Genomic DNA, 14,240 nt, shown 5'->3' on the forward strand with positions numbered 1-14,240 from the left:
GGGAAGTGAGAGACAGTCAATAAAGGAAAATGACCCCCACACCATCTGAGAAATCTCAGACAGAGCAGACCTAACTCTGGGGCTCCAGACTCAACTACCCAGCCAAGAATGCATTTATTTTGGGTGGGGTCACACCCCTAAAAGACCCTGAAGCTATTCCCTTGGCTTAGACGAGAGGGAAGAGGGTAAGAGCAGAATGAGGACTTATGACTTGCATCAAGGGAGAAAGAAAAGAAATCAAAATGTTTGCACAAGGAAAGGGTGACGAGCATGTGAGAGGAGAAGACCTGATGTGGGACAGAGTGGGAAAGAGGAGAGTCGAGGGCACATCAGAGATGCGAAAGAGACAGAGAATGGTGAAGAAATGGACAAGCGATGAGAGGGCCAGTGATAAAGAGGGCAGGAGGAAGAACGAAAGAGGAGGGGAGTGTAACATAAGAGTGCGAGCAGAAGAGCAGGAAGTGCCTGGTGTGGACACTGAAGTGGGCGCCATATGCCCACGGACACCTTTCTATAAGAATCTCTGTTAAGCTGCCCAGCATGTGAGAGTCACCTCAAGATACAAGTATTGGGTTCCATAGCTGCGATACTAGAGCCGCCCTCAGCGTGGGTATCTTTGGGGTTTACGAGAGTGATACAGTTGACAGCTCCCTAAGGTGCAAGATCAGGGTTCCCCAACAATGTGGTTCTGGTGAGTTCCCACAAGGCAAGGTGGTGTTCCTGATAGGAATAGCCCCACTTCTGGTAGTTTTGGGTTCCAAAGTCTTTGCTTCTGTAAGGGGGAAGCCCCTCTACTGGGATTCGTGGGTTCCCAAAATGGTGGTGTTAGGTTAGCCCCCTGGGGTGCAAGCTTATGGTTGGCTGCAATGAGTAGCTGAACTCTTAAAATAGAACATGTGTATCGTAGTAGGAGTATCTCAGATCTGGGGTAGTGTGCATAGAACAGCAAGTGGTAACAGGCTCGGGCGTGACTTGATGTTTACACTCTACCGTAGGGTAGATGAAAGAGAACTTGCAACCGATTTAGCAAACATACCAATTTGCATTATATAACATCTTTTCAATTTGTAGCTGAGAAGAAATCCAGATTCCCCTATGTTGTTATTTACAGTTTGAGACATGGAGACAATGGTTCGCCCTGGGACACTCAATCATTGGCTGAGTTTCGAACCCAGTTCTCTGTGTTCCAAGGGCAATAACAACCACTGGACCACATCATATTCCATCTTATCGTTAATGCCTCATATCCCAAGATGTGTGATTGGTGAGTCCACCCTACGGTGGGATGCTGGGGTTTCCAGAATTGGTTATTGATTGGGAGTTTCGGGATCACAAAGCTGAGTGACTGGTTAGAGGCTCACCGAGACCACCAAAAAGAGGTAGGCCTGAAATATTTGTTCTGTCAAACAAGCTTTATTCATTACTGAAAAGAACAGATTATCAGTACCAGACCTGCCAACCTTGAAATATTTTCACAGTGTGAGAGAAGGTGGCAAGGATGGGGCAGGAGAGGGTCTTGAGCAATCCCTGACCAGCCATCGAGGGTCTTGGAGGGTGTGAGGTACAGGGGAGGTGGGGGGGGAGGGATTCCAGGTAAGCACTGCCTGAGCAGGGGCTCCTCAGTGGCGTAACAAAACTTGAGGGCCACCGTGCAAAGTGCATGGAGTGGTGGTGGTAGGGGGGGGCACGTTCCGGACCCAGTTAGGAGCTTTCAGACCACCCGCGCATAGAGCCGGATTGGGCCCCACAGAGCGCTGAGGCCCCCCGCACCGCCATGGCAGCGGGGCCCATTGTTACGCCACTGGCACTTTTACCCTCTCCCAAAAACACTAACAAAGGCCCCTAACGGTGTCACCCACGTCCAGAGAGGGTGCAACCCCCCCCCCGAGCCTTCACATAACAGCTAGAAATGCACTGTGCGTAGGGGTTTCGAGCCCACCTTGCATTTCACCGTGTAAAGTGAGCAGATATCGTGTGACAATGGCACGTGAGAGCAGCTCACGGTTCTGTAAACACGAGTCACTAAAGTAAACTCCCCAAGCCTTCCCCCTTGTCAGGCCCTGTTTTTATGCAGCCTTTCATTGGCCTTCTGTGATCTCATCAGCTGTGTGAGGGTCGGGGCCCTAGGCCCTCATCCAGGGATAGTCATGGCGCAGACACACGGTGGTATACTCGGAAAGTGGCCGAGGGCGCGTGCGCCCGGCCCCTTTTATGGGCAGGGTCACCTGACCGGTGACACCTGTGATGGGTGAGTGCAGAAGCCAGCCCTCAAGGAGTGTTTTACAAAGACTAGACATGACCAGCCGGTCCTACAAGCTGGTCTGTCTGTATGCTGTGTAGAGCTTCTCAGTTTAGGCTGGATCAACAACTGCTCCTGTGCGGCACATGGCGCCCCCCCCCCCCCCCAAACCGCCATGAGTTCCGCCCACCCCAGTATCAAAGTTGCAAACATTTGTTTGAGGAACTGGCGCATTTTTCTAGGCGCATAACACTCTGTGCTTTTTACCCCTCCACATGGTGGCGTTATTGGAAGCCCCGACATCACACATACAACACGCAACGCTCTCTTTTGCCTGTCAATGCTGTGTTTCTGGTTGTTCGGAGCTTCATTTCCTGGGTGTCTTCCCATAACTGTGGGTTGTACATAGGCAGGAGACCCCATCTCCTTCAGTGGGGACCCCGTGGTAAGTCTTGGGTTCACAAGCTGCATTCATGGCTGGGTCATTGGGAGTGGGCAATCCCTTTTTACCCAAAGAAAAGGTCCCCATCTTATCAACTTTCGGAGGATGAAATGCTGAGCCGCCTTAGAATTAGATGCTGTGACTTCTAAGTCGCAGGGATATTTCTTGAGCAGATGCAGTATCCTACTGAGCTACCTTACCTGCCAATGAAGAAGTTGAGTGGTTAGAAGCTCTGCGCCTATGCCGAACAGATTCGCAGGAGGTAAGGGTAGTGATGATTTCACTGCCCGAGGCGACGGATAGCTAAGATAGCTCACTAGGTTGCGAGCGATCTGCAGATATTTCTGTAAACCGCAGGTCACAGTTTTGAATCCAAACAGGGCCGATTCTACCATTCATGCTTCTGTGATTGTCACAATGATTTTAATTGGGCATGGGGATATGTCTGTTTCCAAGCTCAACTGAAAATCCACCTTGTGGTGTGTACTTTGCTCGTTTTCAGTTTTAACAGTGAGGGTTGGTCGGGACCTTGGGGTGTTCACATAGTAATGCTGTTATTTTTAGTGCTAGAGTCATTTGCAGGTACAGATCGGGTCCGCACATGGATGCCAGTACTGGACATTTTTTGTACTGGAGGGCTATTCTATTATGGTTAGTGAGTGATGTTTTTCTGAAGCAAGCCATGTTTCTGTCTTCACAGGGTGCAGCTTATTTGAGTTTTGTAATCTTTTGGTACGTCTGCCATCTAGTGGCGAGATACAGCATATCTTCATACTTAGGGCGGCGCAAGCTGTTTTATTTCAGAAGAGATAGAAGTTAAGACAGCAATTCTATTTTTAGGTTTGGCCGGCCAGCGCAGCGGTTGTCTCCATGGTCTACTGTTACAAATTCTTTATAATGCACATAAAGTGGGCGTTGGCTCTTTCCAGATGAGTACTTCTCTCCCACCACATGGAGTTTGCTTAGGGTGACCAGAATTTGAGAACCAAAAACCGGGAAACACCGGAAATAAAAGTAGGATTAAAGCCTTTAGTCTTACTTCTATATCTGTCCTGTCCCGATTTTTGCGTAGTCATATGGACATGGAATACTTTTAAACGTATGCGCACACACACATATAATGTGTGTGTGTGTCTCTCTCTCTCCCCCCCCCATTTATTTAACAATATCTATGGCAGAACCTCCATCCTAGGCCCCCAGTCCTTCTCTACACCCCGAACTGCTCCTGTGCTGCCTAACGGAATACATTCCTTAATTTTTCTGAAAGAGCCAGTGTAAGGAGACCATGCCTTCCAATTCTCCCTAAAATTGCAATTACCTGACATTTGTCCCAAAAACCTGGACATTTATGCAAAATGAAGAAATGTGTTGGAACACCGGGACAGTCCACCAAAAACCGAGATTGTCCGGGGTACAACGGGATGTCTGGTCACCATAAGTTTGCTATATCATTTAATTCCTTCCTTGTTGAATGTCTGCCTCGCAGTGTGTGTGGTTTTTTACACCTCAAAAGCACACTGAATAATCACACATTACATTTTTTATCTTACAAATGCATTTTATTCAGAAACCATTTTTCACCGCAGCAGACATTTTAACGATTTAGTCAGTGAGTCACACTCACACACATAGACATATATGTTTACATACACATAGATAAGGGCACGCAGTCCAGCGGCTTAAATCCAAACAAACATAGACAAAACCAATATGTGTCTTTAATGTGAAAATACATGGAGATAAGTATTCAGAAATGCAGTTGGCATCCATTAGCACATTAAAGCCAGACATATGATTACCAGCGCTTGTATTCTTTACAGTCTGTCACTTATAGAGTGAACTTCCACCAACCCATTAGACACCTGCGCTCCTCTTCACTCGCCCTCGCACACACTCCCTGCATCTGTCGCAGCCGGAAGGGTGGGGGCTCCTTTTCCTACATTGCTGCCAAGGCCTGAAACGACATCCCCTCCAGCTCCGTACAGCCCCCTCCCTGGCAGACTTCAGAAAGAGACTCAAGACATGGGTCTCAATAGCGAGACAGTGCCCAGATACCCCGAGGGGTGACAGTGTTGCGCTTTATAAATGCTGTTTGATTGACAAATTGATTTGACAAATGCAGTTCATACCATTTCAGTACAATAATTAATTATTTTTTTATAGAATGTTTGTATTAAATCTGACAACACCGTTTATAACATTTCAATAAAATAATTTACATTTGTTTCTACAAAGTTTTCTACATACCAGTCAATAAAGCTACAAATCTAATGTTGCAACTCAGTAACTTTTTTTTTCTCCATATTTCTGGCCGTTTTTAAAGATCTATTGTCTACACTGCAGTACTTAGCAAGGGCTTTGGGTCAGCCCCTTGCTCGTGGTTGGATGCCTTTCCTGTCTATCTCAGTTTGATGCTCCTCATGTGGGTCTTTGCTGCCTAATCTTGTTTTTGTGCTGCCCTTAGAGCATAGACTCTTTAGAATCATTTTGATGGGATGTGTAGTATCCTTCAGCTGCTGACATAAGGAAACTATTTTTTCATTTGCGATTTAGCACTCCTTGGGAGCACATGGCTTTCCTCATTTCCTTCCCATTCGCTTGTTCCCCATCACATTCTCACCTCCATCCTGTGCTTTCTCTTCCTGCTTCCCATCAATGTTTTTTTTAAAAAAAAGGCCGGACATAGAAAGGTGTATTATTGTGTTCCTTTCCATCATACTGTGTCTGTATACTGTTTTGTATACCCACAAAAGAAGGAAACAGTTGATAACATTGTACACATTTAAATATTATGATCAAGTGAACTGTGTTTTAGAAATTTCAAAACAGCTAAATTTGTAGTAAATTGTTGGAATTGGGTAGATATAATAGCTAAAAAAATTATACATGGACTTACAACATCCTGCAAAAAGTGCCTATTCTGAGAAAATGTATAAATTCATGTCAAGTTTTATGCATTTCAGTATAGCAGGTTTTACTGTAGCAGAGACACTTCGCTTCCACCAAGAAATGCGACTTTACATCACCTCAGGTAACGTTATCACCCCTGACTGATGTGCATGAAATCTGAAATGAAGACCTAAGCTGGAAGAATCAAGCATCAATCAGATTTGTTTCTAAAAAAGAGGAGGGGTCCAAAAAGACTCCAAGGCTATATCAGTCTTCACGTAGTTTAGTGTAAGCGGGACACACTCAAAAAACTCTGGACCTCTTGAGTTTTGAACAGTAAAGTTTTTAAAGGGGATGGTGAGTGTGCTTCCAACATTTCGGTGTATCATCAGGCTGAATCCTTACTCGTATATATTGAGTCAAAAGTCCATTTTTTTTATATAGAAAGGAAATCTTTATTGTTCTAGTTAAAACATGAACAGCCGACACGTGTTTCGCCCCTTTGGCGTATCGTGCCAGGGCTTTTTCAAGGCTATTTATATATCAATCTGCTCATTGCAGTTCTTCCTCATTATTATGCTGATTTCCAACAAACTTCCGATTTTCTCAAAGTGTAAATTTATAAAGGGAAATCCCTCGGTTCTGCAGTAGGGAGCCTGCAGGTCGTTCCTTCCGCTTATGCGATTTCCCTTTATAAATTTACACTTTGAGAAAATCGGAAGTTTGTTGGAAATCAGCATAATAATGAGGAAGAACTGCAATGAGCAGATTGATATATAAATAGCCTTGAAAAAGCCCTGGCGCGATACGCCAAAGGGGCGAAACACGTGTCGGCTGTTCGTGTTTTAACTAGAACAATAAAGATTTCCTTTCTATATAAAAAATGGACTTTTGACTCAATCTATACGAGTAAGGATTCAGCCTGATGATACACCGAAATGTTGGAAGCACACTCACCATCCCTTTTAAAATCAATCAGATTTGTATTGATTTGTTAAATTGTTCAAAAATATATAAGTATCTATGGTAAATGACTCTAGAACATATTAATGAGGTCTAATTTTCAGACAAATTCACATCAAGGATATTAATACCTCCCTTGACTTTAGGGAGATTGGAAAGGGGAAAGCTTTCACGGATGAGGCAACTTCATGTCCCATAAACTTGTGTGCTTTGATTAGATGTTGTGTTAGGAATCTTACCAACTCTCTCATGGTCGTAGGCCACCCACACGCCTCATCTTTTCAATCGCCATCAATGTTGAAGCTGAGTCAGCCAAACTCGACAAAACAGTGAAGAATAAAAGTAGAGTAAAGTCTCTTCGTCAGTGAAGAAGAGTTGTGGCACTCATTTTCAACCCCAATTTAAAGATGAAGAAGAGGGGTGTGTGGCCTCTATTCCTCATCCAATGTGACGACGAAGAGGAAGCAGGGGCCTCTGCACCTCCCTTTATTCCTGAAGGTCGCGATAAACAAGAGGCCGCAGCCATTCTGCTCTCTCCCTATGTACTAAGGATGGGTGGGAGGACTCCTCTGTCCGCGACCCAGCCACCTTCACTCCCACACCGGCAGTGCCGGACTAAACCCTTTGGAGGCCCCGAGCAGTCGAAAAATTGGGGGAGGGGGGCCTCACAAATTTATCTCCTAATGCGTTTTTAATTTTAACTACCAATAATTTTAATAAACCAATTTTATTACACAAAACTAAACATTAACACTTATTAATGTTATAAAAAAAAATGTTGGTTTCTTTGAGTTGATTCATTCTTTTTCTATCTTGTGGAAACAATTTAAGAAAGCTTGATTGTAATTTTCCTTCAAGATCAAATCAATATTATTTTGATCCATTGCCGCAGGGCCCCTAAAAGCAGTGGGTCCCATAGCCAGTGCCTATTTGGTGATCCGGACCTGCACACCGGTGGTGAGTGCTTCTTTGGCAGTGTCTTAGCTGGTTGTTGTGAGATATTTTCAGACAAGCAATCAGCAGATTTACTGCCCCAGATGTGCTGCACATTGTCACGCGCCCTCCATTCATCGAGCTCCAAGACCCCGGACTGATGACATCAGCAGCTCTGGAACAGATCAGGATTTGTGTACGATATGTTTCTGCTGTCATTTTTTTCCATACTAACCTTGTCATGTATAATCCATCGAAGAAGTGTGACTAATTCCGAAGCACTGCCAGTAAACTTTGATGCAGGTTCCCCTCCTAGGAGTGCTGCTTACACAGGGCTAGGCTGAATGAAAAAAGCTTTTTTGAAATAATTAATAAAGTTGGAATCTGAACTCCTATGCAAGTTCCTGAATAACTGAATTGCATCGAATTATCGATACTGGATATGTTTGGGACAGTACCATTTTTAAATCGTGTTGATTAATTTACTCTCCTTTTCAGTTGCTGAAGTGGTTGACGACCCATTCATATGTGGAGTAAGGTTGGCCTTTAAATTGTAGAACATTTAGCAGGAAAAACTTCAATGTTTGCAATATTTTTTCTCTTTGTGCGATTTGTTAAGTTTTCTTTTTCTGCAGGACGTTATACGCAGCCATGCCTCGTCCCATGATTCACCACACAGCAGGGTGTGTGCGAAAAATGTTTAACATGCCTTGGAATGTGTTACTTTGTATGTAATCAGCTTGAGTTGGTAGAAGAGCTTCCTTGCTCATCCTTTACCGAACAAAACAAAAATGACTACTTCAGCAGCCCTTGTGACTGAGAGAAAAGTGACATGCTATGGTCTGGGGGATGCTCGGAAAAACGATGCTGTGAGGAGTTTAAGCCTATATTCAGTTAGACAGAGAAAATGTGAAATGTAGGCAAATCTATGAGTTTATTGGCCTCTGTATTTGATTCAAGGCGACCATTTATAAACTGTGCACCACAAACTAGATCCTCTGTAGGCTATTTTAATCACTGGCGTTGGTATTATCCAACTCAGTGGTGTTCATTGGGTTAATCTCCTTGGGATGAAAGTCTACTGGATTCAAGTCCGCGACCTTCAAGTAAGACACAGATCTCTACACCTGACACTCTACCAATGCTTCATTTTAAAATAAAATATAAGCGGAGCGGTCTAAAGCTTTTCTTGGGAGCCTTCCACAACCACTGCCGATCCCAAGCCTGCTTACTCTTGATTCCACCTCTTGCCTCTTACTTTCACCACCTGACACTGTGACTTCCCGTCTCTTTATCTCACTCTTGAGTCGTCTTTTTCACTGTTGTTTTCTCCCTTTGTCACTGTTCTCTGCTCTTGTTTTGAGTCAAAGTCTGAAGTTGAAAAATAAGTCCCTGTCTACGACAATAAGCCCTGGTGCTCACCACCGCTACAAATTAAGCACTGCGTCACAATCCACTGAGTAGCCGTACCTTTTAAAGCACCACCATGGCATCAGGCGGCCTCTCGGATATTTTAACTTTATATTTCAGAGCTGTGAGGGCCGGACAGACTCGGATATCAGATGACCCTGCCCTTCTGGCCTATTAGTGATAGCAGCCTTACACTTAAAACTCCTAATTTTCAGTCTCGTTCCTCCTTTGCTAAATCTCACCCTGACACGTCTGTGCAGATGCAGTTCTAGTTTTTTGTGAGATTACAAGCTGTCCTTAATGCCTTCTACAGCCGTTTATCCCATATACATGTTTTAAAAAAGTTTTTGTATTGTTTGTTTCCAGTGTTTTGAGCTTCCTTAATCTAGTAATGATACTCAAAGAAGTTTCTGTATTGTTTGTTTCCAGTGTTGTTTTGAGTTTCCCTAATCTAGTAATGATCCTCAAAGATTGTGTATGTTCCCTTAAGCACACAGCAGCAATAAACAACATTCTTCAAAACTGAATATGACTTTTGGTATCATGTATTGTTGCAATGATGAACACTGAATATCTAATGAACAACAAATAAAAAGAACATACATTTAAAAGTTTGGGAATGATCATAGACCAGGTTGGAAAAGGGTATTTTAAATTTTCAAGAGGAAAAGTGGGGGACGCATGGACAACCCTCTTCTGTGCAACTGACAATGGTATGTATGAATGCTTTGCAACCCAGCTGCAGTTGCAGTGCATGAAATGCTTTTCAACTACAGATGACAGGGGTGATCCTTTGCAAAAGGTAATTGATCAGTTTCGGGCAGTCTGTCTATGCATGCCGCGGGCATTGGGAAGAGGAGACAGGTGTACCATCGACCACTGCATGCTCCTCCTATGTCCCATCCACAAAATATCATGTTTTGTGGCACTGTGATCTCTGTGTCTTAAAGAGACACAGATGACATTTCCGGCACATTGAGATTTTGAATACGAGGTGGACTTTCACTGTTCCATACAGGCATCAATCTCAGCATTCACTGTTGTGTGCACTGAGGTGCACAGCCAATCCCTCTCGGGCAATATTAATGGGGCTGGTGATTGGTGCCTCACTGTGAAACCACCTCTGCACTTTAAAGAATTTGTGGATCCTTACCTCCACAAAGACTTGGGGTTATCGCACCGACCAGAACATAAAACAGTAGTAGTGTGAGGAGCCTATTTTAGAATCTTCCCCCCTCCCCTCCCTTTATTTTTCTCTAAAAATGGATCATGCACCTAAAACCTCAAGAAGAATATGTGGAGCCTGCAGAGCTTTTCTGTACCGAAAGGAATATTGAAAATTTGTAAGACCCACACCGGAAATTAAAATTTCAGACTGTTTTGTAAACATGTTTTTACCATCGATATATTAAGAGGTGACTCTTTTGATTTAAAAAAATAAACTTGAAATGTTCTTTTTTAAATATTACTATATTTCATATAAACCTAACCACAATTCTAAGAGTTTGCATCTGCTCTTTGTACACGTCACATCAAGATGTGATCAGAGCACCTTCTTAAGTCATTCTATTTGTGCTTGAATCATATTTCACAAACACAGTAAGTAAGGTATCCACACACATTCTAAATGCAAATGTATACATTCATACATAGATTGCAAGATGTATATCACTTCAGTTATTATGGTTTTGCAGCGTGAATCTTTCTGGATTCACTATGCTGTGCATTATTCCGCGGTCTTGTGGTTGGGTCCGGATTCGTAGTCTTTTCTTTGTTTTTTTTTTTTTTTTCTTTGCCCAGGTGGGCGTCGGCGTCACACCCCCTTTGGGTGTATTTCCGGTGACGTCGGCATGCTTCCTGCGGAAGCTCCCACTCTTGGGCGCCATCTTCAGATTCTTTTTTTCCGCGGTCGGGTCTGGATCGTTCCCGTTTGGGCTCCAGACATTTTTGGAGAAAGAAGAAAGAAAATACAGAAAAGACGAGGAGAAGTCATCTGAAGACTCCAGGGGACTTCACCGACGAAAGACAAGCAAAGATAAGGCGTTTTCCATCCAGATCTTCGACGACCGTCGACGAACACGCGACCAGAGAGGCCCTGGACGCTCGAGGATGGACAACACGCCGTTCAAGTTCTGCCGTAACTGCCACCACAAGTACGCGCAGAAGGACCAGCACCCGGTATGCAACCTTTGCCTACCGGTGGACCACGAAAGCGGAGACTGCAACGCCTGTTCCGCCTTCACCCCGAAGACCCTTCGTGTGAGAGAGAGGCAGAGGGTAGCACACGCCGCCCTGCAGGGGAAGGCCCCGACCCCGTCGCTCTACGAGCTGGGGATGTCCTCCGAGGAAGAAGACAACGCTGCCGCCGAAGACGACAGCTACACGGTCGTAGAGACCGATTACACGAAGACTTCTGACAAGGTAGGAGACTCTTCGGCCCCCAAGAACCCGAGAGACTCTGAGTCTCGAAAAATCGAGGGCAAGACCCCGAAAGCGCCGACGCCAAAAAAGGCGGCGTCCGCGACTACTCCCAGGCCCAGCGGATCCTCAGAGAAGGAGTCCCCGGCGCCGAGAGCTGCTGATCAGCAGAAGACGTCGAAAATCGTCCCCGAAAAGGATCGATCGACGAGGGAGAAAGACCCGAAACTGTCGACGACGACCAGAGACCCGATATCCGGTTCGACGTCGAAAACTTCGACTCCGAGAGGCACGGCGACGAGCCATCCGTCGAAGAGAGCGGCGGAACCATCCGACGCGGAACACGCGGCCGAGATGGAAAAGAAAAGAAGGCGCCTCGAGGCAGAAATGGAGAACTTCATGCAGCGGAAAAAAGATTTCGACGCAAGGATGAAGGCCTTCACGATCCCTCACAAGACCAAGCCACCAGTGCTGGAGGCGGTCGAGGAGGAAGAAGAAGAGGTCGCCGAAGTCACCGAGCAAGACCAGGACGTCGAGGTGTTCGACGACCAGGAGGAGTACGAGAATCCCCACGAGAGCTACAGCTATGGGGAGGAAGATGAGGGCAGGACAGACACAGAGTCGGCGCCCTATGACCTTCAGGAGGTAGATTACATCGATGTCGACACCGACAGCCCGGAGGAGGTGGTCGACACCTACCCCTCGAGGCCCTCGCCGCCGGACGACATCGGGGCCTACAACGCGGTGATACAATCTGCCGCAGCAGCTTTCAAGCTCAAGCTCGACGAAGAGAAGCAGAAAGCAGACTTCCTTCTGGAAACATTGCTCCCAACACAAACGAGGAGCCAGTTCCTCCCGATGCTCGAGAGCGTCTTGGCTCAGGGGAAGGAAGCTTTCAGGGAGCCCGCAACATGCAAGGCAGTAACTCCCAGAACTGAGAAGAAGTACAAGCATGCCGCAAAGGACCCGGCCTACATTCAGGGCACGGTCTCCGCAGACTCCATTATCACGGCCACAGCAAGGAGGAGGGCTAACGTACCCACTACCTCGGGCCCGCCACCGGATAAAGAGAGCAAAAGGATGGATCTGGTGGGCAGAAGGATCGAACGGAATGCCGCGACCCACTGGCGCATGGCTAATTCCAACGCCCTGGTAAACAGACACATGTACCAAATCATGGAGGGACTGGGGCAGTTGGTGAAGGACTTGCCCCAGGATGCCAAGCAGAAAGCCGAAAAGCTAATTGAAGAGGGGAAGAATGCTGCAAATTCTTGCCTTAAGACGGCCCTGGATGGGGCAGACACCGCCAGCAGGCTCATGATGATGGGCGTCACGGAAAGGAGACACGCCTGGCTCAGGATATCCGGTTTCAAACCGGAGGTGCAACACAGCATCCTGAACACACCATTCAACGGCAGTACGCTTTTCGGACAAACAGTTGATGAGCAACTCAGCCAACTTAAGAAGGATAACGAAACAGCAAGATCCATGGGAGCATTGCAGTTCAGAGGGAACAAGAGGGGCACCCCGTCACGGAGGCCCGGCGGAAGAGGCGGAAACCAGCCAGGTACATCACACCAGGCTTTCCAGCAAACGCACCAGGCAGACTCGCAGGGTCAGCAGGGCCATCAGAAACAGCCCTGGCAGTACCAACAAAGAGGCCAGTCCTTTCGAGGGAGAAATGGACGGGGACAAAATAGAAGAGGGGGCCAGCAGCCCACCTCCAAGTGACTTCAAAAAAATCCGTGTGCCCACCCACAAAAAAGATCCCAGGGGGCAGCACGTACAGATGGGTCAAGACAAACTAGACACCTACGACCACAGGACACCAGTGGGAGGAAGATTAAGATTCCACCTCCAGGAGTGGAGAGGAATCACATCAGACAAATGGATCCTCAACATTATCCAATTCGGATACTGCATAGAGTTGGAGGCGAGGCCAACAAACAGAAAACCAAGAAGAAAGCCGCTAGCAAGCAAGCAGCTGCAGTGCCTTCAGGAAGAAGCAAAAGAACTCCTGCAGAAGCAGGCCATAGAAAGGGTACCCTTCAAGGAAAGAAACACAGGAGTATACTCAACATACTTCCTGGTACCAAAAGTAGACGAGACAATGAGGCCCATTCTCGATTTACGGTTCGTGAACAAATTCATAAGAACGCAAAAATTCAAAATGACCTCCCTGCAAGAGGTGCTCCCACAGTTGCAGACCGGGGACTTCATGGTCACTATAGACCTCAAAGACGCATACCTGCACATCCCAATGAACAGGAAGCACAAGCACATGCTCAGGTTCACCGTCGGAGAAAGCCACTACCAGTTCACGACACTGGCCTTCGGTCTAAAATCGGCACCAAGAGTTTTCACAAAGTGCCTCGCAGCAGTCGCAGCGCACCTAAGAAGGCAGGGAATACATGTATACCCTTACCTGGACGACTGGCTGGTGAAAGCAAACTCATACCAGAAATGCAAGCTGCACGCACATACAGTGACCAGCACGCTCATAAACCTGGGGTTCTCCATCCATTGGAAGAAATCATCAATGGAGCCGGAACAAGTGAAGATCTTCCTGGGAGCACAGATCAACACCTTACAGGGCAAGGTGTTCCCCAGCGAGAAGAGGGCGAGGGCGCTGGTGAAGGAAACTCGCCTCTACCGGAAGGGACAAGCTCGGACAGTGAGGACGGCGAGCAAGATCATGGGGATGATGGCATCATGCATCCACCTGGTACCGAATGTACGACTCCACATGAGACCCATTCAAGAATGGCTACAGGAGCAATGGTCACAAGCTACAGGCAGTTGGGAGGATCTAGTGGTTGTAACGCACGCAGTGCAGAAGGAGATGACATGGTGGACCATGGAGAACATAGCAAGGGGAAAGCCTCTAACGCCCCCAACGCCAACAGTGACCATCACCACAGACGCATCCCTGAAGGGATGGGGCGC

This window comes from Lissotriton helveticus, chromosome 5_1 (assembly GCF_964261635.1).
Source record: "Lissotriton helveticus chromosome 5_1, aLisHel1.1, whole genome shotgun sequence".
NCBI classification, from domain to species: domain Eukaryota; kingdom Metazoa; phylum Chordata; class Amphibia; order Caudata; family Salamandridae; genus Lissotriton; species Lissotriton helveticus.